The 26411-nt window shown below is 40.9% G+C and overlaps 1 protein-coding gene across 11 annotated transcripts in view; it reads right to left on the bottom strand.

Moving 5' to 3' along the window:
• Nucleotides 1-26411, bottom strand: part of EHMT1 (euchromatic histone lysine methyltransferase 1) — a 259917-nt gene that overhangs the window by 203425 nt on the left and 30081 nt on the right. For 2 of the 11 annotated variants that reach the window (XM_073599707.1, XM_073599708.1), the window contains exon 1: nucleotides 21537-21842. The exons of 5 other annotated variants lie outside the window; for them this stretch is intronic. The gene's annotated coding sequence lies outside the window, so the exon portion shown is untranslated. Of the gene's footprint in view, nucleotides 1-1227; nucleotides 2055-9190; nucleotides 9355-21536; nucleotides 21843-26411 lie in introns of those variants that run through there. 4 more of the 11 variants (XM_073599705.1, XM_073599706.1, XM_073599710.1 and 1 more) reach the window with 2 other exon arrangements.

Genomic DNA, 26411 nt, shown 5'->3' with positions numbered 1-26411 from the left:
CCAGAAATAAAGATGAAAGAACACAAGTTCTAAATTAATAAAAAAAAATAAAAATTATGAAAGGCAATCAATGAGTTACTGACAACATTTGCTTGCGACATATAGAGATGCCATAGTGGGAGGATAAAAGCGCTTGTCACCCAAAAAATAAAGCACGTAATTAAATGGTAATTTTTACTATAACTAGAGAAATATGGGTCAGAAACCTTGTCATTGAAAACCTGTAGTTAAAGAAGAATAACAGCTCATTGTTTATGGCATGGTTGTCCAATAGCACAGGTTGCATGTTAGCCAGAACAAATGACATCCCAATTTACAGCAAAAAAGTGTCTGAGGATAACAAAGACCTCTTCATTAAGGGTCTCTTTGGGATTAAAGACAAAACCATACTAATCATGTGACTAAATGGATCCAAACTATTTTGGCTTTGTCAATGTAACAGATAATGTACAGTATAATTAACTATTGTTTGCCAAACTGCTAAACCACTTTGGACTTCTGGCTGATAAAGTCCAAGCTGTTAGCCTGCCCAAGTATAAACACTGAAGAACATTTTCCAAAGATCCCAGCATCATCACCGTGTATAAACTGACATTTGTCAGCACAGTCAACATTCTTCCCCTATATATGCTTATACAGCAAAGCTGTGAATATTAAACTGCTGTCTAAGTTCTGACCTAGTCTAGATCTTGGCAAATATTGACACGAGATGCATGCGAAAAAATTAATCAGAAATACATTTCCTGCATAAAAACCTCAAAACAATATCACCACTCAATCTGACCCTTAAACAATCTGCCTTTACCTAGATACAAAGAGACTAGTCTCTGAACACCACAGAACATGATTCAGAAACTGAAAATGCTACAAAATGCAGTGTCCATGGATTTCAACTAGGACACCTCTGCAGAGTGTTAATGAAGAGGGATCTATCTGAATAGTAACCCCTAATTGTAAAATGCTGTTAAGCATAACAGCAATGTATGGACACTACAACTTGAACAAGGATTTCCTGTGTTACTTGGCATTGGTTTCAAACATTCACAGGGCCAACGAGACCTGTGAAGCCTGGTGACCTCAGACAGACTCAGCTCTAGAGAGACACAGGACAGCTCAGAGAAGTGACTGCACCTATCCAAGGACAACCTGTGGTGCTTAGCACCCAGCAAAGTGTAAAGCTCCCCCCTGGTCTGCACCAGAAGCCATTATACACAGAGTGAGACATACAGGCCTGAGAGAGTCAGCAAACGTCTCTGCCTTTTCTCTTCTTCCTTGGTCCAAAAGCTTCTAAACAGTCACATGACCTAGCTCCCTCTATAGGTAAGATGAAAATCACACACACAAAGCATGCTTGGGGCACCATTTCATACAGGCAGCCATCCCAGAGTGCTCACAAGGAAAGCCATGAGACTCAGCTTTGTTCTGGTCTTTTCTGGGCCCAAATAATCTGCCAGGCGGCACAGATCTGAGATGACACAAAAACACTGACTGCATGCAGCAACTGGCTAAAACATTCCCCACTAAGAAAAAAGCGGTTATCTTAGCACATCATGCAAAGGTATAAACTTGTTTCCAGCATTTGTCTATTTACATTATTGTTCCATCTCAACTTTTTTTTTTTTTTTTTTTTAAATTACTAGAACTAAAAGAAATGCTGACATGTATCTTGGTACATGAGAAAGGCATCATTGTTTAAAGATTCAGTCAACCCCCCTCAGTCAGGAGCCTATCATATTATAAATTTAACAGCCCTTTGCACAGAAATCAAGAAGGGCGGTGAGATCAAAATTCAGTTCTCAGTAACATAAATAGTGGAATCCTTCTCTGATGCAAAAATTCTGGAGTTTGAGGCTGATCCTAATTATGGGTCTCTTTTCAACTTACTTAACGATGTACTTACAAGTATGGAAATAGCCTGGAATATTTCCTGATTTATAGTCAAGTAACTGCTCAGGTATAACTGGCACAACATTATGCACATCTAGTATTCAGGGTTTACACTGGGAAGAAAAAAAAAGCACCCAATTACCCAACAATATATTAACAAATACAAAAAAAACTATCAGGAAACAAAAATTCTTCAGAAATTAGCTGTGTGTTCTCTGAATCACATAGAACAAAAAATATTAAGCCCATGGTTTAGGTCAGTCTTTGTGTGACATCATCCTAAATCAGAAGAATCCTTTGGTATCTACAATGACTAAAAAAGTTATCAACGCTTAGGATTCTAGAGCCTAACCTGGGGCCTAAGAAGGGGGCTGTCCATTTTGGTTTCTCTTTTTATGGTTTTTCTCAGATCTTTTAGAATAAATTTTGTAGACGGAATAATTAAATTGTGCTACATTTGATATTTAAGGAGGCTATATTGCAAACGGATTTGTAGAGCGGCAATAATAGTAGTGAGCTCTAGAGGTCTTATGTAATGTGTCTCCAATGTATGATAGTCTCCTGAAGCATGTCCAGTCTCCAACAACTCTCATAGCATGTCTCTGACCATCTTCTGTAGCATGTTCAGAGTCTCTATCTCTGATCAGAATTGTAACACATGAGCAGAACCAGCAGACATCAACCTTTAGAAGAGAAATGTAACATGTGCCAGCACTCGGACCCCCAAAGAATTTGGACACTGGCTTTGATGAAAAAGTGACCAGCCAGGTATAACCCCCCCCCCCTCTGATTTCTGACTGGCGCCATCTGTGTGTGGGGGTGGTTTCAGTACAAGGGATTGGTGTGCTGTGATTATTCTGGGTGTTCACACCTTTGAAATTTTTTTCGCTTGATTGTATAAAATCAATACCAAGAGCAAGATCATATACACAGATGGGATCAAATCCAAGAAATAGATTTTACAGCACAAAAACACTTTTTTTTTTTTTTTTAAATGGTTTTTTGAGAAACATAGAATTCAGAGACAATTTGAGACATTCAAAAGCAATCTAATAAGGCATGGGCAATATCAACAAACCACTAAGAGGCCTACACAACAACAAAATTTGAGGCTGGCCTGCAGCTCCAAAAAGTGTCCTGAAGTTGGCATCAGACGAAGCCCGAACATCTACCTGGTAAAACGTTTGAACAGAAGACCAGGTGGCAGCCTTGCAAATCTGGGAAACAGTTGACTGATGCCAAAAAGCCTAGGGTGCACTCATGGACCTAGTAGTGTGTGCTTCAACAGGAAAGGGCAGAACCTTATGCCTAAGATTATAAACTTGGAAGATATTAGCTATTGAGAAATGGTGACGCCAGAAGTTAATTCCCCTTCATGGAGACCATCATCAATAAAATGGGAGTCATTCTCTAGTAAAACGCATTGACTGTGAGGTAGGCAAGCACAACACAAACTAAATCTAGACAATGAGGGGAGATGATCTTCTGATGCACTAAAGCTGAACAGAACAACAATGTCCTAGTTGAGGTGAAAATAGGAAAACAACTTCAGAAAGGAAGGATGCTATAAGCCTCAACACGACCTTGCGTAAGAGCAAAAAAGTTTATTTTTTGTTTTGTTTTTAAACAGAAAAGAATCCATCAGCTCAGACACATACCTTACAAGGTTGTGCTCCTTGTCACCATTTGCGAGTAGGTCCCAATGCACAGGGGGCCTTTATTCCTGGTTCATGGGGCTCCAGCGTTTAGCTCCGGGCGAAGGGCACAGGTGTGTGACAGCTGCTGGGGCTAGACCATGCACCTAGCTCTATGAATGTTTAGGGCTCTATGCACCCAGAGACAAATGCCCAGAACACAAGCAGACTACATTCTGGGCATTCATTCCTGGGTGCATATTGCTCTAAACATTCTTACAGCTAAATGCACCATGACAGGTAGGCGCACAGGGTTGCTACAAGATAGCCACTCAGTACAAAATCTTAAAGAATGGGAGGCTAGCAGCCTTTGGAACAAGATCCAAAGTGCTGAGATTTGCCCCTTGATGGCACTCAGGGTCGAATGCTGATCCAGGCCTAACTGCAAAAAAGTTAACATTTCATTCTATGTAAATACTCTGTGGGATGAATCTTATTTCCTCACACCAACCAAAGAATGTCTTCCATGTGCTATGCTAGACCTTTAGGGAAGTGCCCCCCATCCCTTAAGTCCCGTGTTTCAACAGCCATGCCATTAAAGCCAGAGGCAGGATGGCAAAATAGTCCATGGAACAGAAGTTTCTTACAATCTAGAAGAGCCTACAGAGAGCACCCGCCAGACCAGAATGAAGACAGTGCTTTGAGATGCAAGATGAGACAGGTGCCCCCTTTCGGTTTGTGTGAAAAGGTTTGAGTAGAACCTCTGAAATCTTTCCACTGCAGGCATTTGACTCCTTACACAGGTATAGGGCTGCCAAACATTTTGGAGGTGTGAACAGTTTATCAGGACCCTCCTAGTCATCATAAAGAATGTCTGGGATAACACGTGAATTGGAAAAGTCCTGGTAGACTTAAGGTCTCTAAAGCCCCGCATACATGGGCCAAATGTCGGACGACATCGGCTGGTTCTATAAAAAAATGGTTTCTGTCAGACGTGCATACTGGAAAACCAGCACCCAGAATGTTGCAGGGGGGGGCACCCCCCTTTTCAGAACACAACAGCTCAGCGGGGGAGATCACTAAACATCGGATTGATGGTACAGCTGCTCCAACCGGAGCTGTCACTCATGGTGTGTACCAGGCTTAAGGCAGTGTTTTTCAACCTTTCTTTCAGCCGCAGCACCCTGCAAAATTCTGCACATTCACGAGGCACCCCATTCTAAAATGGAAATAACTAAACTAATAGTTGTACATAACATGAACGTTCACACACATAGGACACCCACACAGGTACAGAAACAGATTCCAGCCCCACTTCTCTCCCAGGTTCTCTAGCTAACATAACCCCAGCGCAGATGGAGAGGAGCAGATAAAGCACATGAAGTATGCTCCTTATGAACTGATGGTTGTTAGGACACAGATGGCTGGTCTATGAAAAATAAATAAATAAATAAATAAATAAATATATATATATTCCAAGGTGTCAATGTCAAGCCCTCAAGTGGGTACTCTGCTGGTAGCACTGGAGCAGTTAGTGGATCACAAGCTGGAGGAACTCATTACAAAAGGGACTATTCCCCATGTAATGGGTCGTGACATGTTGCGCTGCAATGCAGGCAATATATGGAGCATGCCAAGCATGACATTCCACATAAAGAATTACATTGGCCCTAAATTTCTCAGCATTATCCCTTTCCGACAGAAGATATAAGGCTATTAAAGGCACAAATGGTCCCATTAATAAGGCAGCTTCTGGTGTTCAGATCCACAGCCTACACACAAAGTGAGTCTTCAGAGATTGGGTCACAGCTCTGGACCCAGTAAGCCCTCCTTGGAGTTGGGGTAGTTCTAAAAGGGAAGGTTCCTGTTTATCAGCATGCCAATCATCCTATAGACAGCAGTTTCTCCTAATTGTCTCTGAATCCTGAGTCCTTTAATGAAGAAAGAAATGTTTTGTGAGCCCAAAGCATATTCAAAAGCAGTCACATAAGCCCCTCGCATAGTACATACAGTGCAACCTAGATCAGTGTTGGGAGACAGTAAGTGACACATACAATCATTCTATTTTCTGCATAAAGTCTTCAAAACACATCAAGATCCCAATAACCAACTCATAAGCTTACGATTAGAAAGTCTGTTTTTACAACGCTACATAAGGACTTAAGCTGGTCATACATTATATGATTTTCTTGTTCAATTTCCTTTAGATTTACTTTCAACTATGTAGTGCAAGGACCTGCTTGATAAATTTGAAAGTGTTTAGGTCTGACCTCAAATTATATGGTTTTGGTAAATCTAAAGGAAAATTGTACAAGAAAATTGTATAATGTATGACTAGTGTTAGAAAGAGGCCTTAGAAAATCAAAGAACAGGTTTAAGAAACTGAAAATACTAAAAATGCAGAGTGTGCATGGCTTTCACCCTCTACAGACAGCTAATGAAGAGGGAGCTGTCTGCCTTGTAATGACAATGCAGAAAAGGCCATCATTAAACAAATGCATTTAAAACATCAATGTATGGAGACTAGAACTTGAGCAAGGAAATCCTGGTGTCAAAACACTGAAAGAGCTAATGATACCTGTGAAGACTTATAGTCTCAAAATCCAGGGACACACAAGACATCTCAAGTAATAGTAGCTCTTTTAGTACAGCATGTGGTGCTTAGCACCCAGAAAACTGTAAAGCTCCCCCTGGTCTGCACCAGAAGCCATTATACACAGAGTGAGACATACAGGCCTGAGAGAGTCAGCAAACGTCTCTGCCTTTTCTCTTCTTCCTTGGTCCAAAAGCTTCTAAACAGAGTCACATGACCTAGCTCCCTCTATAGGTAAAATGAAAATCACACACACAAAGCATGATTGGGGCACCATTTCATACAGGCAGCCATCCCAGAGTGCTCACAAGGAAAGCCATGAGACTCCCGCTTTGTTCTGGTCTCTTCTGGGCCCAAATGATCTGAAGGAAGACACAGATCTGAGAGGACATGTCAAAAACTGCATGTTTTACTGTACTTTAGGCTGAGGCACAAACTACTATCCTTCAAAACATGCATTGTAATAAAAAAAAAACACTTTCAATGCATGACTGACCTACTGTACAAAATGATTGCACACAACTTTTGCCACTAATAATAACTACTTTTAAAATTCCAACATTAAAGAGCAACTTAAAACACACCATTTATTCCAAGGCACCTGCAGGCAATGTGTGTCATGCGCTGGTTCGAATCCCGACCATGACACCATCTGCCTGGAGTTTGCATGTTCTCCCTGTGCCTGCGTGGGTTTCCTCCGGATACTCCGGTCTCCGCCCACACGCCAAAAACACGCTGGTAGGTTAATAGGTCTAAACTGGCCCTAGAATATGAATGTGCGTTAGGGGACCTTAGGTTGTAAGCACCTTGAGGGCAGGGACTGACGTGAATATACAATGTATATGTAAAGCGCTGTGTAAAATTGACGGAGCTATACAAGTACCTGAAATAAATAAAATACTACACATGCTAAATTTCAACATCAGCCAACTATACAGGAATACCAAGTTTTCTTTCTTTAGCAAGGCAAGGGTCAGGTGTAATAGTCTAAAAAACAAAAGTTTATCATAAAAAAAAGATACATAGAAACTAGTCATAACTTTAACAGCAATGGAACACGATCAAACGGTTATTGGTGTCTCTTCCAAGAAGGGGAAATCATTTTAGTATTAAGAAGAGAGTTAGCTTTCTAGTTGCCCAATATTCATTGCCCCTTTGTCATTTCTCAGAAAAGGTGTATATTCTTTAAAATATTTGTAAAACCTAAATGAATAGTTTGACAAAACATTTGTTTTTTTTTTAATTAAAAAAAAAAAAACTACTTTTTTTAATCCTTTATTGCATACCAGTACTGCAAATCTGCTTCAGCCACTTCCTGTCTACATGCACTCCAGTGATGGCTGCATGGCATAACTCAGGGTGCGTTTCCCGATAGTGACAGCAACTGACCACGCCTGTGTAATGTGTGTTGAAATGACCACTTGTAATCTTAACTGAAAGCCCATATGGCAGAATGACAACACCTGAGAAACCAGGGCAGAGCACTGTCACCCTATAACAAAACATATTGAAAATTACTTTTAAAATTAAGATGTTAAAGATTATAGCAATTCAGTTACATATGATTCAAGACTGGTGTTTTAAACATTTAAAAAAAAAAATGAGGCGCAGCTTTCTCAGTTTTTAGAAAAGCCATGTTAATACAAAACAGTAAATTTCATTCAAACAATGTAATGTATTTCCATGAGTTACATGCAAAACCAGCTTAGATTAACTAGAAAAGACCAAGAAAACTGCCACAGAAAGAGCCACAAAAAAATAAAGAGATTCTCAGTCTGCAATTAGATCTGGTTTAAGGAGAACTCCAAGAACTTTACAACTTTTACTAATAAATATTAATAACGTAATTTGAAGGGTGACACTAAAAACCGACACACAGGTTAATCTGATCATTATTTACCTTCCAAAATAGTTTAAGAAATTTAAAAAAATATATCCCATTTTCAGCTTGCACACTTTTTATAAATCCATGCTTACGATTTCAGTGTACTATAACCCCACATTCCTATTTGGGGCAGAGAGGTTTGGTGTGTTTAGGACATCTCTTTAGCTATTGCAGACTGTGTTCCCCCCCAAAAAATGTGTATAGTCAATAAATGATAATCCATGCAGATGCTTGAAAATAATTTTAAACTTCAATACAGTGTTTATAAAAGCTATGAAATAGCTACCCCACACCCCATAACTTGGTATTTTAATGCATCAATGGTTTTCTTTTGCATTGAAACAAGTTCTCCTCATCTAAACAAAACTGAATATAAATTGAAAGGGTTACTATGAAAATATATAATGTAGGAAGATAAAACACAGGCTACAGTGATCAGAAAATACTAGTCTTAATAATCAGTTAGTCAACTAACAGATAACTTCAACCAAGTTTTACAACTATAAAGGAAATGGAAAAGTTAGATTAAATCTGTAAAATCTGATGTGGTCATGGCAACCAAGCTAATAAATGTAAGATAACAAAATGCCTACCCCAATTAGATTCAAATTAGACTTTTAAATTAAATCCACATCAAGGCACCTCAAGACTGAAAAAAAAGACCACCTGTGTTGCCCAAAAAACAATCAGATTCCTGCTTAATTATTAATAGACAGAACAAGTGCAAAGTGTAGTAACCTATAACAACCAGGCTTCAGTTTACCATGACTAAACCCATAAAACATGAATTCTGAATACACACAATAATTATTGTATACTGTCACTGCTTTTTGCAAACATCTTTTTTTCTATTGCAGGTTTTAAATGAAAGGAAAAAAAAAAAAATCAGTGGAAAATAGGCAATACTTTTTTCAGACACCGTAAACTGTGACCCAAAGTTGCCCAATGTTGTGCTGCTACCCTTCAGTGTTAATAGCTATATTCCCAGCAGCTGTTTGAGACAGCAGCAAGTTCAACCTCAATCTCTTACTCTTCTTGCCTGACAAAAAGCAAATAATGACAATTTAAAGCAATTTTCTTCCAAAACAGTGAGGAATCAGTATGGTGGTCAACAGCAGTCACAGCACATCCATACAAAAAGGAGAAAAAAAATGCACACATGTTCTTGCATGGCCCTTGCATCTTACATACATTGCACTAGCCTGTGTACTCAGCTTTAGTTCCATTTCAGAAGTGGCTTCTGTCTGGATTGCATTGTCCTAGGTCCTTCCTGTAGACTTCAGGGCCTACTCCACAGCTCCACACACACACACGTTCCAGACACAGTGTGGGTGCAGCCAGACTTGGGGCATGCTCAGTGCAGTCTACAGCTCAGAGCCATTGCATAGCATTCAACAGAAAAAAAAGAGGAAGTGAAAAGCAGACTAGCTAATTTACCAGCTCTACCACGGCATCAACCTTCATCCTAATTACCTAGCAAGCAACTATGGATGAAGGTGAAAACCATAGACAGATGAATGGAATAGAATAAAAAATAAAAAAAACACACACAAAAAAAAAAAAAAACAAACAGAAAAAACTCCCCCCACACTACAGTTTTACAAACCTACTTTGACGATCCAGACGAAAAACCTACGGAATGCAGCAGCTGTACACAAAAGGGATTGAATATCTACATTTCCAAAAATAATTGCTAAGTAATTGTTAAACAGTTAAGCTGCAGGTTTTTGCAAATATAAAAGATAAAATATCAAGTTAGCCCTTATGTAAATGACAGATGCCTGCCACCAATATGTCCCTTAGTGGCATAAACATGGATATATAAAAAGTGTGCAGCCTGCTCTTCTAAGCTTTCAGCTTAAGCTAAAATACACATGTCATTAGAGAAAGATGGGATCTGCCATTGCTGGTCTCATGAAAATGCTAGTTGCCTGGCTGTGTTTGGCTTTGATAATTTGAGTCTTAGAACCAGAATAGCATGCTGCGAATTTCAAACTCTTGTCTTTATTTGTCCAAGGCCAGCGACCAAGAATGCATTGAAATCGAAGCATCCACCTGACCGCCAGCGAACCAACATTCTCATTAGGAGAGGTCAGTAATGACAGCCTATATAATTCTCTCAGGACAGGTGTACTTTAAACTAAATCTCCAGATTGCAAAAAAATTTTGGGAATAAACATTGCATTTGTTTTAAGGTAATCAGGACATAAATATGGAAGTTGCTCTTAGTCACTTGTTTTAAGTTGGCATGCTTCCTCCAGGGTTGTTATACCTATGCCTGGTTCACTATTGAGTCACTGACCTGGAACAAACATGCTTATCAGATTTTAGGAAAAATTATGCGTACACACTTGTTCTAAAACAGGGGTCCTCAAACTTTTTAGACAGGGGGCCAGTTCACGATCCCTCAGACTGTTGGGGGGCCGCACTATAGTTAAAAAAAATATGAACTAATTCCTATGCACACATCTTATTTGTAGGGCAAAGAAAAAACAGGAAAAAAACAGTAAAATATTTAAAATAAAGAACAATTGTAATTAATATGAACTTATCAGTATTTCACAGACTCCCCTCATTACAGAACCACTCCCAATCACAGACCCCCCCTCCCCATCCCAGACTCACCCCATAACAAAGCCCCCCCATGACAGATCCCCCCCATCACAAAGCCCCCCAACACAAACTCCTCTCCATCACAAAGCCCCCCATAACAGACTCCCCCATATCACATACTTCCCCCATCACAGATACCCCCATAACAGACGCTCCATCACAGACTTTCCCCATAACAGACTCCCCCATCACAGATCTCCCCATATCACAGACCCCCCCCCCCCCATTACAGACTCCCCCATCACAGATCCCCCCATAACAGACTCCCCCATAACAGACTCCGCCATCACAGACTCCCCCCCTATATCACAGGATCCCCCATATCACAGACTCCCCCCATATCACAGACTCCCCCCATATCACAGACTCCCCCCATATCACAGACTCCCCCCATATCACAGACTCCCCCCATATCACAGACTCCCCCCATATCACAGATCCCCCATATCACACTGCCACCCCTTGTATAATATCACAGCACTCCCACTCCCCTCTGTTACCTGTATCACCGAGACACGAAGCATGGTAAGTCCGGACAAAGGGTGGGACTTTGCAAGTGAAAGGCAGGTGATTGATTCCTGGGACCGCCCCGATGCCTAGTAACCAATCACCTGCTTCTTAACACAAAAGGTCCTTTGTCCAGACCTGTCATGTTTCCCGTCCTGTGTGATAAAAGTAGCAGAGGGCAGGGGGAGTGCTGTGATGTTAAAGGGGCAGTCTGTGGGCCGGATAAAAAACGCTGGAGGGCCGGATTCGGCCCGCAGGCCGTAGTTTGAGGACCCCTGTTCTAAAACAATGAGTCCCCAAATAGCGAACTAAGCATTCGAATGACAGGTCCTGTGAAGCATGCAACTTCAAAACAAGTTAGCAATATTTCATGGCATTTTCATGTTTGATGGGTCCCCTTTCACTGCCAGGCCTTGTGCTCCACTTTAAACCTCTGGTGAGCAGACCGCTTTTGCAATTTTTCACTCTTTTTTTTCCCTCCTACACCTTTCATAGTTTGTAAAAGATCCCACAAATCATCAATTTTCTGAAAACATAGGACCAGCTGGATTAAAAGAGATGGTGCTGTTTATTCACATTTTTTAATGAATATCAGTGATCATTGGCTTGTCAGCAGCCGATCACAGCTATTTGTTTTTTTTTTGTTTGTTTTTTTTTTTTAACAAACAGAATCTGGGGCACAGTTTTGCTATAACTTCACGGTCACTGAGGGGACCATGCGCTTCTAAGCAGAGGGGGGAAAGCAGCCATCATAAGGCAATCTGACCAGGTGAACTGGAAACCGTTTGGTGCCACCATACACCTTATGTCAGTGGCAGAGAAAAGTTTAAAGATGAAAAACTCTTCATCATCTTCGATTTACCACTTTGTGAATCTGTCACTTGGAACAAGCATGCAGCCAGTGAACTCAGAGCTACCCTGCATACTTATTCATTCCTTTGACTAGTGATCCAAGGCTTTTTGCAGCTTGTTCCCTTTTGAGGAAGCGTACAAGTGTCAGCCAGCAGCATTGTTAAATCGAAAGATAGAGAGGAATTCTGTGCAAAATTCTTTTGCCTACATCACCACACGTATTAAAAAAATTAATTAAAAAATACTCAAAGTACCAACATGTTCATCTACTCATCCACGAATGTTGTTACAAAAAAAAAAAAAAAAAAGTCTCATTTAACCCAAAGTATAATAATGGCAATTTTGTATTTACTGTAAAATACATTTCTTTGCCTTCAGAAAATGTTGGGTCATGCTGCTGCCTTCAGGAGAATTTGGACACTAGCTAACAAAACAAAATTGGCAGCCAGTATAATCACTCCAAATACCAGCACGTCTCAGTTTTGTAAACAGCAGAACCAATAGCATGACAATAGACACACGGGGATGGTAACTGTGCTCATCAATAGACTACAAGAAATGAGTTTCACTGCAAGTATAATCCATTTTCTTTGTTTATTAAGGGACACAGGAATTCAGACACCGTAGGAAAGCAGTCCAACTGAGAGATGGGTGACACTGAGCACATTCAAGGGGCCACCTTAAAAACCTTGCATACAAAAGCTAGCATCAGAAGAAACAACCATCCACTGGTAAAAATTGGAGAATGTATGAACGGAAGACAGCTGCTTGATGCCAAAAACCCCAAGAGGCTGATCCTCGAGACTAAGTTTGGATGATGATCTGAGACATCAAGAAATGCCCTAACCACATCCAAACAACGGATTAGAACTAGACAGACATGGAACAACAATGTCCTGTATGAGGTGAAAGAAAAACTAGTTGGGCAATAAAGTAGTCCTGGGCCTCCATTTCAAATTGTCTCTATGCAAACCCAGAAAGGTTTCTATGTGGAAAAGGATTGTCAGTTCGGACATGAGCCTCGCAGAGCTCCCTTTACACAGGGACCATCAGGAATGACAGAGAGTCAGTCTTTCTAATGGAACCTGTGACTGCGAAGTAGACATGTACAGCTCAAATTACATCCAGACAATGGAGGGAGATCTTGCGATGAACTGGAGCTGGGCGTAAAAACTATATCCTGGTTGAGTGGAAGTAACCAAAATATGCCCTTGTGTAATACCAGAAAGGGTTCTTTGCAGGCAAATGCTGCCAGTTTAGACACTTGGCTTGCAGAGGTGATGCCAACAAGAAATACAACCTTGTCAGCAAAAGTGGAAAGGGGTATATCCCTAATAGGTTCAAAGGGCAGTTTTTGAAGGGCCCAAATTCAGATCCCACAAAGTCATGGGGAAGCCAAATGGAATGGGAACTTAGCGGTTCTTGGAACAAAATCCCAAACACTGAAATCTGACTCTTAATAGTACTCTGGGCTAAGTGTTGATCCAGGCCCACCTACTGTACTGAAAGGCCAGGATGCATCCCACAAAGAATTTTGCTGGGGCGGAAATCTTACATCTCACACCAAGCAAAAGCTTTCCATGTACTATGGTAGAACTTTCTGGGAGGTAGACTTCCTAGCCCTTAACATCATGGGTATCACCAATGCCTTTGCCTTGTCGAACCTAGGCTTCAGGACGAATTAGGTACTTCAAGAGTCACTGGGATACCCTCCATCTCATTCCTGCAGAGCAGACAAGAAAGGAGTTTTAGGGGAGGAAAGACACAGATCAGGCAGTACTGATCCCATGGAGCCACCAGAGGGATCCCTGAACCAGTCTAGTCGAAAGAACCTGGAGGTCAGGAGACTCGCATCCGATGCCCCTGCCTGTAACAGGTTCTGAAAAACCTCCAGGTGAAGAAACCAATTATCAGTGTCCAGACACCGCTGACTGAGGTCTGCCTGCCTGCCAATAATCAACATCTGGGATGGAAATAGCAGGCAGGGCTACAATGCGTAGTTCTGCCCAGTACAGAATTCTTTGTATACCTTTCGCGGTGGAAAGACTTTGCTGATGGTTATGTATCCCACTGCTGTGGCACTGTCTAACTTAATATGGCTCAGGTGGTGCCCCAGTTGTGATATCCAGCATTGCAGGGACAACCAAATTGACTGAATTTCCAGAATGAAGATTGAGTGACGATATTTTCATTGACCACGTTCCCTGCATCAACAAGGTGCCTGAGACTCCTTTCCAGCCAACAGATGGACTGAAAAGACTGAACTGACTATCTCATGATGATGATGTTTTTGTTGAAAGCGTCTGGAGTGAAAAAGGGCAAACGGTAGCAGCCTTAAGGGAGGCTTCAATCAGACCAAAATGGGAGCCCCCCTTCACGCAGAAGATATACCTGTGGGTTTCTGCAATATGGAAGCTGCATAATCCATTCTCCTGGTGTAACGGAAGTGAAGGGGCCAGACACATGGTTTGTGAAGGTGTCAGGCACTGGAATGCATGTCAGATTTCTTACTATTAGAAGGAATAAAGTAAAAGTGAAAGTTGGTCACATTTCATCAAATCCTCATTTTTTTTTAAAGCACCTTTAAAAAGAAGGTGCAATGTTTAGGTTTATGACAACCATTATTATTCAAATATTTCAGTTCAAGTTATAAAATGAAGGCCCGCTACACTCGCCGATTTTTAAATCTTGGCATGTGAACACTGGTCTGAACAACGTCATGTTAATTTTCAAAGCCATTAAAGTGTTAATAAACCCACAACCGTAAAAGTCTGTATATGCAGTAAAGCATGCTTGTTATACTCACTGTGGAATTTAAGGGGTTAATCCTCCGCATTGTGTAAAAAGGCTGTTTGATCCCGTCTTCTCTGATCCTCCCCTTCTTCCACTGTCCCCAATCCATCTCCTGATAATACAGAGCCTTGTGGCACTCTGCACATGCTCAGTTTGGTGTGTATTGCTAGAGAGTTTTTTCGTCTTGGGAGGGTGAATATGATCTGCACAGGGCAAATCAGCACTCTCCAGACAGGGTCAGGGGTCCTGCAGCATCATAGGACAGTCATAGGACAATGATAGAGGCCACATTTCCATGTTCTGTGTACTGTGGGAGACCAGATATAGTGAATGCAGGGTCCTGGGTTTAGTAACACTTTGAGGGGTAAGCCATCTTGAAGCCCTTAAGCAGCACTTGGTTCCAGTCTAGAAATGTTGAGACTAAGTTTGGATGAAGATCTGTTTGAGCCATCAAGATATCTTACATATCTTAATGAGAGTCCAGCCTGTAGCTTTAAGATGCTTTTTTTTGTAAACCTGTCACACCAGTGCAGCTTTGAAATCATGCTACTTCTGTGCAATTTCAAAGCTACCAATCAAGGTGACTTTGATGTGACATTTTATTGTGCCTTGCGACTTCATTTAACAGAAGTCAATGCAAGTCACAACGAAATTGCAAAAAAAAAAAAAAAAGGAGTTGAAGGAACAGTTTTCAGAGTCGCAATGATTTGAAGCAATGGGGTGCGCCTTGTCATGCAATTTCGAACTGTACAAATCTCCTGGAAAGTGTTTGGCCCTGCTACTCTCTCCTTCCAAGCTTGCCTGTTGGTCAACTAATAAGATGCATTGACTGACCAATAGGGAGACCTAGGGGATGGGACCAAGTATGAGTTTTACATAAAGTGAAATATTTCATCCTTGTTATTTTCAAGTTAAAAACCACCTTCATCCTCATTCTTAGCAACCAAAGACTTCCGCTTTCTCTTCTGCATATACAATGTAATGCCTTACCAGAAACAATATTACCACAGCATGACAACCTTGACAAGACAGATGGATGCTACACCAAAGAATAAAAAGGACAACTTTAAGCACAGTCTTCTATATGCAAAATAAAGTTGCTCGTTTGCACTGTTAAGGAAAGATTCCAAAAGTCTGTTCTTCATTCAAGATAACTATTACACATAATGCAGCTCCATTCGACAAGAGCTCAACTACCCAAGAAGTCTGCACATTTGCTGGCATATACAAGAGGGTGCTGATAAGTATTGAGCCTTACCCAGAAAAAAATTAGCTAGGAAGCTGTAAATTGCAGGGTGTACTGCCCAATTTGTCTATATTCAATGGTGCAAACATCAACTATGATTTTAACTTCTTTTTCAGGTCCAAAGTAAACATGGCAGCAACTCCAGAAAAATTCAATGTGGAAGAGCATAGGACCATAATCAAGTTCCTGTTTCTCCAAGGGAAAGGTGTGAACCAGATCCATGATGAAATGTCACAAACTTTGGGTGACAGTGGCCCTTCATATGCAACATTGGGTTGTCAATTTTAAAACTAGCCATTTTAGTGTTGAAAGTGAGAAACCCAGTGGAAGGCCTGTGTTTGTGCCTGCAAAAGTCAAAAGTTGTGGGATCCACCTTGCTTCAAGCTTTCTCAATTCCAAGTCGTTGTGAATAATGGCACCAACTCTCTCACGTGATATTCCCAGAATTGTAGCAATACTTTTGGCTGATATTCAGCGGTCCTCTATGATCATGTCATGGATGGCTTTCACATTTGCAGGCACAGAGACAGAAACAAGCCTTCCACAGGGTTTCTAACTTTCAACACCAAAATGGCCAATTTTAAAATTGACAACCCAACGTTTAACTTTTGCATATGAAGGGCCACTGTCAGCCAAAGTTTGTGAAATTTCATCATGGATCTGCTTCTCACCTTTCACTTGAAGAAACGAACTTGATTATGGTCCTATGCTCTTCCACACTGATTTTTTCTGGAGGTGCTGCCATGTTCACTTTGGACCTGAAAATGAAAGAGAAGTTAAAATCATAGGTAGTTGATTTTAGCACCAATGAATATAGACCAATTGGCCAGTACACCCTACAATTTACAGCTTCGTAGCTTGATTTTTTCTGGGTAAGGCTCAATACTTAGCAACCCCTCGTAAATTCCAGACTTCAACAAAATTTCGATTAAAGTTAACAAACAAAACCTTATAATATTCAGATTTACCGGGACATTTGACTGAGTGGAATTACTTAACTGAAATTGGAATGCATTATTTAGTATTTAAGGGACAGGAAAAAAAAAAATACACCACTTACCGTATATACTCATATAAGCCGAGTTTTTCAGCACATTTTTTTGTGCTGAAAATGCTCCCCTTGGCTTATACTCGAGTCAAGCACTTTTCTGCAGCAGAGAATGACATTTTCTGAATCGACTTTGGGGCCCCATATCTCGGGGACACGTGGTGCTAGGAACCCCAAATTTGGTGTGCAAACCCAATGGAACTAGCACTACAACATATCCAGCTGGGGTTCCTAGCACTAAGTGGCCCCAAGATACAGGACCCTAAAGTCAGTTCAGAAAATGTCATTCTCTGCTGCAGAAAAGTGCTTGACATTTTCCAAACCATCTTTGGGGCCCCGTATCTCAGGGCCACTTGGTACTTGGAACCCCATTTGGGGTTCCTAGCACCAAGTGATCCCGAGATATGGGACCCGAAAGTCGGTCAATGTGCCCATCTGCAGCAATGTCATTTCGGGACCCTTTGGGTCCAGAGACCCCAAATTTTGGCTGCAGCTAGGGGGCATCTAGGAACACTTAACTACCGAGTTTGAAGTTCGGGGGACCTATGGTTGCAAATGGGCACAGTGAGGCACGCAAATGGGCATTGTTGACCCTCTTTTCCACTTACAGTAGCTGTGCATTTCTCACCCTAGGCTTATACTCGAGTCAATAAGTTTTCCCAGCTTTTTGTGGTAAAATTAGGTGCCTCGGCTTATATTCGGGTCGGATTATACTCGAGTATATATGGTACATCTCAAACAAACAAGGCCCAATTGTGAAATATTACCATCAGATCCATAATTTTAGTAGCACTAGACTCTGAAAGAGCTAAGGCCAAAGTGCATCAGCCAATCTGATTTTGGGTTTCACTGATGTGTACTGAAGTGGGGCTGGTTGTTATAAGCTTGTGAACTATAGGATTAAAATAGGAGCGTTCCTCCACCCTAAGTTCTGACAAACATACACCTTGAGCATTTTTCTAAGGATTTAGCATATTGTTCCCTACCCAGAGCCAACATTCACAAAGAAGCAGAAAGCCATTCAGAAATCCATTTAGATGACAAAAAAAATGCATTATGACTAGCAAGCAGAGATGAGAAAAAAAAAATTAAAACCTTAGCAAACACCTCTCAAGCACTTAACAGAAACCTATCAGTGAAAAAAGGGGAATATTAAAGCAGGGTGTTTCTTCTGAACAGCAAGTTCCCTTTCCTGATTTCATATGGTGACCCTCTGGTATTACACTTTGAAGAAGTACGCAGATTCTAAATTGTGTCTACAGTTTGTTCTCATGTGCTGTATACTTTATCCAGGTCACCGCTAAAGCCAAACAAAGACAGGTAACCAGCATTCTCCCAATTAGTACCCATATTTCATTGCACACTTCCTTTACAAAATTATCAAATGCAAAACAAGCATTTAAATCAGACGGGGATGTAAGTTGTCAGTTTATATGGATCATTTGTGATATTCCTGACTCTTTCACCAAATGCCGGTGTGTACTGGGCCACCGATTAAGGCCTCACGCACATGGACATCTAGAGGCTGAAAATTCCTCTAGTGTAAAATCCTGGTGCATTCTCGCACCCAGGAAGCTTCAGTTTCCACATACAGCCACCAATACAAGTGAATAGATGCTCACAGCCTTATTCATGTAAACTGTGATCGCTTCTGCACCTTCATTTTTCCACATGCATGTAGGGAATTTTTCCCCAATCACAAAAGTGGCCTGGCCATTGGCGTTTACATGAGTACAGCTCGGGGCAGCCATTCTCTTGTATTGGTGGCTTTATGTTGCACCTACAGTTCCATGGGTGCAGGAAAGCGTCAAGGACCTTACAGCCTCTGCACGTCCATGAGGCCGAATGCCTAAGGACTTTTGTTTTCCATGCTCACTGAGATACATGAAGACCACATACATGTAATACCCATTCTATGATGACTTGCACATCATCATTAATGTTCTCTGCATTTCTTTGTTTAAAAAAAGTCCACAAGTGTTTCTCAGATGCCAGAGGCAAAGTAAACATAGAATTTGAGCACATCTGCTATTAACAGATCAAGAAAAAAAACCCCTCTATTCTCAAACCTAAATACCATAGAATATTAAACCGGAATCCCATCCAAAAGTGGAACTTCCGCTTGTTTGTCCCCCCCCCCCTCCCCCCTTCGGTCCCACATTTGGCACCTTTCAGGGGGAGGGTAGAACGGAGACCTGTTTTTGACAGGTCCCCTTCCCCACTGCTGGGAGACGGGGCCGTGTCATCACCTCTCGGAAGTTCGACCCCCCCTTCTCCTTCCTCCACTGCCGGGCCAAATGGAAAGTGCAGCAATGGCGGTGGCTACACCCGACCTGAAGATAGGCTGCAGTGCCGACATTGCGGGCTCCCTAGACAGGTAAGTGCCCATATATTTAAAGTCAGTAGCTGCAGTATTTGTAACCGCTGACTTTAAATTTTTCTAGGTGTGTGTGGACCTCCGCTTTCAACAAAAATAACAGTCCAACTCCGAACAAATTCTAAAAATTGCCTGTGGCGTTAAACAAAAGGCGTGTACTAAGTGTGCAAAGTCAGCAGCGACTGGGAGGTAAACTGAGAATATTTAGACAGCAATAGGTGGCAACGAATGAGACCTGTAACATTCGCCACAAACCCATATAGTAATCATTCGGCCAACCACCATCACTGCCCATCAGATTCCCTCCAGGCACAGCAACCGAGGCCTACCCTTGTGTCTTCATGAACTGCGAAGAACTGAAGTGAATACACAGGGCACATGGTCAACGATGACGACTCTTCCCTCTAGCTTGAGATTAGATGAAATGTTTTCGGTGGGGATGGCTCATTGTAATCAGGAGACAACAACAGTATCTGCTGTTCTGTACAAAGGAGGACTTTTTGTGAACAATCCTTTAAGCCAATGTAAGATTTGTGCCAAAAAAATTTAAATTTTCAGAAACTGAATGCTAACCTAATTTTGGCATACTTTCTATAGAAAAAAAAACAGCTTAATGAATTATTCTCAAATAATTTGTTTTCCTTAGTTTGACAAAGTTTTTTTTTTTTTGCCAAAGCCCCGTAACTCAACTCAATAAAAGCTTATCTGTTCAGGCACACAGATTTTTACCAGAGTTTAGGAACAGCAGAGTTTAGAAGCAGTCAAAGTTCCTCTCCTGAATGCAAAAGAATCGCGTTCAGAAGAGCTTTTAGGCATCAAAATATTCCAAAAGCGCCTAAACTATAGGCAAATTTAGTACTTTAGCATTTAATTTGTTTCAATGGCCAGAATAAATTAAAATGCTGGCACATTATGTGAAACTAACCTTAGAACAAAGCCTTTCCGTGGCGAGCTGTAGCCACCGATGGAGCTTCCATTTTCACCCGGTCTTCCTTCCAGGTTTGCGGACTCCAGCACAGGACTCTGAAGGAATAGTCCGGGTGGCTGTTCTTTCAGAGCGCATGCGTAGGTGAGGTCACCGGCTGCATGTACAGTAAATATCTAAACAGTGCACATTTAAAAGATATTTACAGTACCTATAGGTAAGCATTATAGGCTTACCTATAGGTGAAATTCACGTATGGGAGTTTACTCCAACCTTAAATTGTTGGAGCATTCAATAGATGTAATAAGCATAATCCACAGATAAAATCCAGTTTCTTATTACAGCTGTGGCATACATTAGCTTTTGAAATGCAACACTGACATTCTAAAAACCTCTTTGTTGAGTGCTGCCCCTATTTCAAGTACTGTCTCTTCTGGAGAAAGTGGCCACGCACCCTAAAGTGTCTATACATTTTTTGCCAGATTTTAAACAGCTATAATGGAGAAACGGCCTTTATCTTTTATTGAGCTCCGACCACCAGAAGGCTATGATCATGGCACATCAATGCAACTCTGGGTGAATCCTAAAATATATCCAGTATTGGTCAAATTCCTCATGTTCATGATTCACAGATAACTGTAAAAAAGGACTTTTTTTTTTGTTTTTTTATAACTGACAGGACATGCTTGACATTTTTAAAAAGCCTTGGCCTTGCTATAGAATCTTTGAAACTCCTGTGGAAATTGCACAACCATGTACAGCATTAGCAGAGCATCAGGGAAAAAATACATAAGATATGAACATTCATACATGGACTAGTATCCTAGAATTCTTTCCTAAGACTTCCCATGGTTAATAAAACAGTAATGAGAGGCAGAGGAAATACGTAAAACAGCAGTATGTTAAAAGACAATTTCTTCCCCCCAATCCCTCTCTGACATTAGACATTTCCACACACTGTTCAAGCCTGACAACGAACATTTTATCTGTGTACTGGCTTCCAAAAAGATCAGAACAATGCCTAAAATTGTCAATACATGATAGTGTTTAGTTACTAAGGCTTGTTGTTTTCAAGAATATTCTAATCTGCGAGCCTAAAATCTTCCTCTCAACTATAAGAAGTTTCTAATGACAAGTCAAAGACATTTCTACAAGAGAAAGCAGGAGCCAACTCACAATATGCAAATTTTCTCCACGTGCCTGGAAGAGAAATGAGACAAAGATTACAGCAAGCCAGCAGCCTGGTGACTAGGAGGAAAAAGAGAAGATCTGGGAGGGATCAAGGTGTTTTTCTGCAGATCAAAACGATCTCTTCATGATTCCAGCCAGTTATCACACAACAGACCTCCAACGCAGGCCACTAGGCCATCAGATTCCCTCCAGGAGCAGCTGAGGCCTACACTGGTGTCTTCATAAGCTGCCAGCAACAGACACACAAGGAGCATGCTCAGTGCAGGCTCTTCCCTCCAGCTGGAGATCTTAGGCTGGAACATGTTTGCAGAGGAAGGGTTATCGTGATCAGCAAGAGCCACCACCAGGGCCCATATCAATGGATTATCCAGCAGAGTGGGTGAAACACACACAGTTCTTTATAGTAAACAGTCATAAATAACACAAGAGATTCAGTGTACTGAAAGCTGCAGTGAAACACTAGCTATGCAGTATATTGTTGCTCAAGCTTATATTATAAACCCTTTCATACCTGTACACAAAGTAATCCCTGATCTGTCATTCTAAATCAATGGCTGTTCCTGTATACCTGTTAAAAAACATTTTTTTTTTTTTAAATGCCAAGGTAGATTGTTTTCGGAAAATTGTATTTATATAATTTACTTGAGCTGTAGCAGCAGAAGAATGACCTAAAAAATGTCAGAAGCTTTCCAACAGCCAAACAACTTGCCTATGTACACACAGCCTTCTGCAGCCCAGTCCAAGGTTTAATAAAAGTTCAAGGGACAAACACAGATTACCATTCTTTTATCTGCCCTTTTTTTTTTTTATTTGTTGTTTCACCTCAGCCCCTACCACCCACAGGAGATCCCACCATGCATATACAACTACTGATATGTATAAAATTCCTATTCTACGGAATTGATTCCAATATTTACAAAAATATGACATGAGAAAGACTGGACTACAAATGGTCATGTGCAAACAAGCCAACACAAAGATAGCGGTGTACACTGACAAGTATATAGGCCAGCAGCACATACACAAGTACTGGCCCTGATCGACACCTGAATAGCGCCTGCCTTGTCCATACCGATAGATTTCAATGGTTCCCCAGTGCAGGTCGAAAAAATAAAGCAAAGATCTCATTGGTTGCAACATTTTGAGAGATTTCCATTCCACTTGTTTTAAAGGCATTAAAAACACTCCGACCTGCACAGAAGAACACAAGTGCATGCATTCCTGTGAACCAGAACAAAAGTATGACCAAAAAAAGCTTCTCTAGTCATTTACAACTCTAGTGTTTAATTCTTAGAAGGCACCCCAACGCACCTTGCTGAACGCATGCATCAAAAGGCATGGTAAAAAGTACCATGCACTTTGGTGCGGTCATGCAGTACTTGTGTGGTTCTTTGCACATGGAGCAGCCTATTTAAATAAATGTGCTGCCCTAAACTCACCGCACACATACAGTGCCTTAAAAAAAGTATTCATACTCCTTGAAAATTTCCACATTTTGTCATGTTACAACAACAAAAAAAAAAATGTTATAATAATTTATTGGGATTTTATGTGATAGACCAAACACAAAGTGGCACATAATTGTGAAGTGGAAGGAAAATGATAAATGGTTTTAAATATTTTTAAAAATAAATATGTGAAAAGTGTGGCGTGCATTTGTAATCAGCCCCCTTAACTCTGATACCCCTAACTAAAATCTAGTGGAACCAATTGCCTTTAAAAGTCACCTAATTAGTAAGTAGAGTGCATTCGTGTGTAATTTAAGTATTCAGTATAAATACAGCTGTTCTGTGAAGCCCTTGGAGGTTTGTTAGAGAACCTTAGTGAACAAACAGAATCATGAAGGCCAAGGAACACACCAGAAATGGTCAGGGATAAAGTTGTGAAGTTTAAAGCAGGATTAGGTTATAATAAAATATCCCAAGATTTGAACATCTCACGGAGCACCATTCAATCCATCATCTGAAAATGGAAAGAGTATGGCACAACTGCAAACCTACCAAGACATGGCTGTCCACCTAAACTGACAGGCCAGGCAAGGAGAGCATTAATCAGAGAAGCAGCCAAGAGGCCCATGGTAACTCTGGAGAAGCTGCAGAGATCCACAGCTCTGGTGAGAGAATCTGTCCACAGGACAACTATTAGTGGTGCACTCCACAAATCTGGCCTTTATGGAAGAGTGGCAAGAAGAAAGCCATTGTTGAAAGCAAGCCATATGAAGTCCCATTTTCAGTTTGCGAGAAGCCATGTGGGGTACAAAGCAAACATGTGGAAGAAGGTGTTCTGCTCAGATGAGACCAAAATTGAACTTTTTGGCCTAAAAGCAAAATGCTGTGTGTGGAGGAAAACTAACACTGCACATCACCCCGAACAAACCATCCCCCACAGTGAAACATGGTGGTGGCAGCATCATATTGTGGGGATGCTTTTCTTCAGCAGGGACAGGGAAGTTGGTCAGAGTTGATGGGAAGATGGATGGAGCCAAATACAGGGAAACCTTAGAAGAAAGCTTGTTAAAATCTGCAAAAGACTTGAGACTGGGGCAGAGGTTCCTCTTCCAGCAGGACAACGACCCTAAACATACAGCCAGAGCTACAATGGAATGGTTTAGATCAAAGCATATTCATGTCTTAGAATGGCCCAGTCAAAGTCCAGACCTAAATCCAATTGAGAATCTGTGGCAAGACTTGAAAATTGCTGTTCACAGACGCTCTCCATCCAATCTGACAGAGCTTGAGCTATTTTGCAAGGAAGAATGGGCAAAAATGCCACTCTTTAGATGTGCAAAGCTAGTAGAGACATCCCCAAAAAAGACTTGCAGCTGCAATTGCAGCGAAAGGAGGTTCTACAAAGTATTGACTCAGGGGGGCTGAATTCAAATGCACGCCACACTTTTCACATATTTGTAAAAAATTTGGAAAACCACTTATTTTCCTTCCACTTCACAATTATGTGCCACTTTGTGTTAGTCTATCACATAAAATCACAATAAAATACATTTACATTTTTGGTTGTAACATGACAAAATATAGAAAATGTCAAGGGGTACGAATACTTTTTCAAGGCACTGTATAGGTATGTACTGAGCTTTACATTGGTTTTTCTCCCCCCTCGTAACATCCTCCATGAGCGCCTGAACCTCTACCTTTCCCTCTTACTTCTATTTGGAACAAGTAGTGCACACGTTGGTTACATTCATGTGTACTGCTCGATGCACATTACAAATCCCATAGTCCATTTGAGGAATGAGCAAGAGAGGGTGGCTACATTTCTACATACAGTGTGACCATGGAGAACAAGTGGAAGTCAAACCACAGCAGCAAAGAAAATGAATATTGAGATTCGGGGACCAAGAGCAACAAAAAGTACTTTTTTTCAGTTAGTAAGAATACATATCTAGTAGGATTTTTAAAATTAAAATAGTTTAATCTTTTTATTTAAAACACTCTTTAAATATATGAGGCTTAGTATGCCAAAATCTAGTTCTCAGTCTACCACTGAACTGCACAAAACAGCCTCTGCAAACATATCTCCTCCTGTAGGTTCTCACAAAACTTTGTGGGTTGACAAGGTTTTACACTCTGCGTCCAGATAAGAGCACTGCATGCACAACTTCTCACTATACAGTAACAGAAAGATAAGCCTTTGAAAATTCCAATCCAAAAACCAAAAAGGAAATAAAACTCTGGAAAGGGAAATAAACAGGAAAACAAAAGAAGAAACCTGGAATAATTGATTATGATATTTTGATTTGTTGTACACGGAGTTCAAACAAGTGAAAATAATATACCAGTGATTTTGATGGTCATAGTGTAGAAAATGCATAGTCCATACTTGTATGATTTTATCAGTGTTCTTCCTTACGGTATTTGTACTTGTTGTCATTGCAATACTGGTATGCCCTAAACTACTGTTTTTTTCTTTATTGATTTGTATCGTTTTTGTGTGTGCCCGTTGTTTTGGACTGTTTTGCACACTTTACAAATTTGTTTCATAAAAATTATCTGAACTCGAGAAAAAACTTTCCAATATGTGCTTTTTAATCAGTACAAAATGCCCAAATTGCATCTGTGTAATAGAGAACTCAAGCATGGTCAAGACAATTGGAACTTTGTCCCTGGAGAAGATGTTTGTTAGTGCATCTAAATCTGCACTAACAAATTGAAGCTGAACTCAAGCTAATACTTTATAATCAGTTACAGCAAACAGTTTTTTTACCTTTTGGGATAAAGGTTTTTATGTTTGCCATGTATTTTTACTAGTTGGATACATGCATCTACACAGATGTGCTCTGCATGTGATCAAGCTACCAAGAATTAGTGTGGCCTAGGAAAAAGGATGATCTTTGGTGCAAGCTTGGAGTATCATTGAGAGTGAAGAGCTGTTGGGCCTTTGAAAGGCAGTCATTTTGCAGAGGTACAACAGACAGCGCCGGAGTAGGTGGTGACACTTGCAGAAAATCATGGGAGAGAGTATGTGCCTCAGGGTCTAATAGAAAATTGTCAAACAGTAGAACAATTAACCTCACACATTGGGGGAATTAAAGTGAAAGTCCATGCAAAAACTAAAATCCCTGCATCTATAGATACTAGGAATCTAACACTAACCGCTCTATCCCTGTAAAGAAAAAATGAGCATACATACCTTTTTGGAAGCCTATCTGACCCACTCTGACCGGTCCCCACACTGAGCTGTCAATCGCAGCTTCACTGTAGAGGTGGGTGCACAGGAGACGGACAAAATGGAATCCCCATAGTAACACTATGGGTGACGTCACTTTCCATTTATTTCACAGCCGTTGTCTGCTGTGTCCTCTGCAGAGCTTCCGTCACTGGAGATTGGATCGGAGAGGGTCCGATC

This window comes from Aquarana catesbeiana, linkage group LG09 (genome assembly GCF_042186555.1).
Source record: "Aquarana catesbeiana isolate 2022-GZ linkage group LG09, ASM4218655v1, whole genome shotgun sequence".
NCBI lineage: Eukaryota > Metazoa > Chordata > Amphibia > Anura > Ranidae > Aquarana > Aquarana catesbeiana.
The sequence above is the reverse complement of the archived record's forward strand: the minus strand, read 5'-3'. Positions and strand labels throughout refer to the sequence as shown.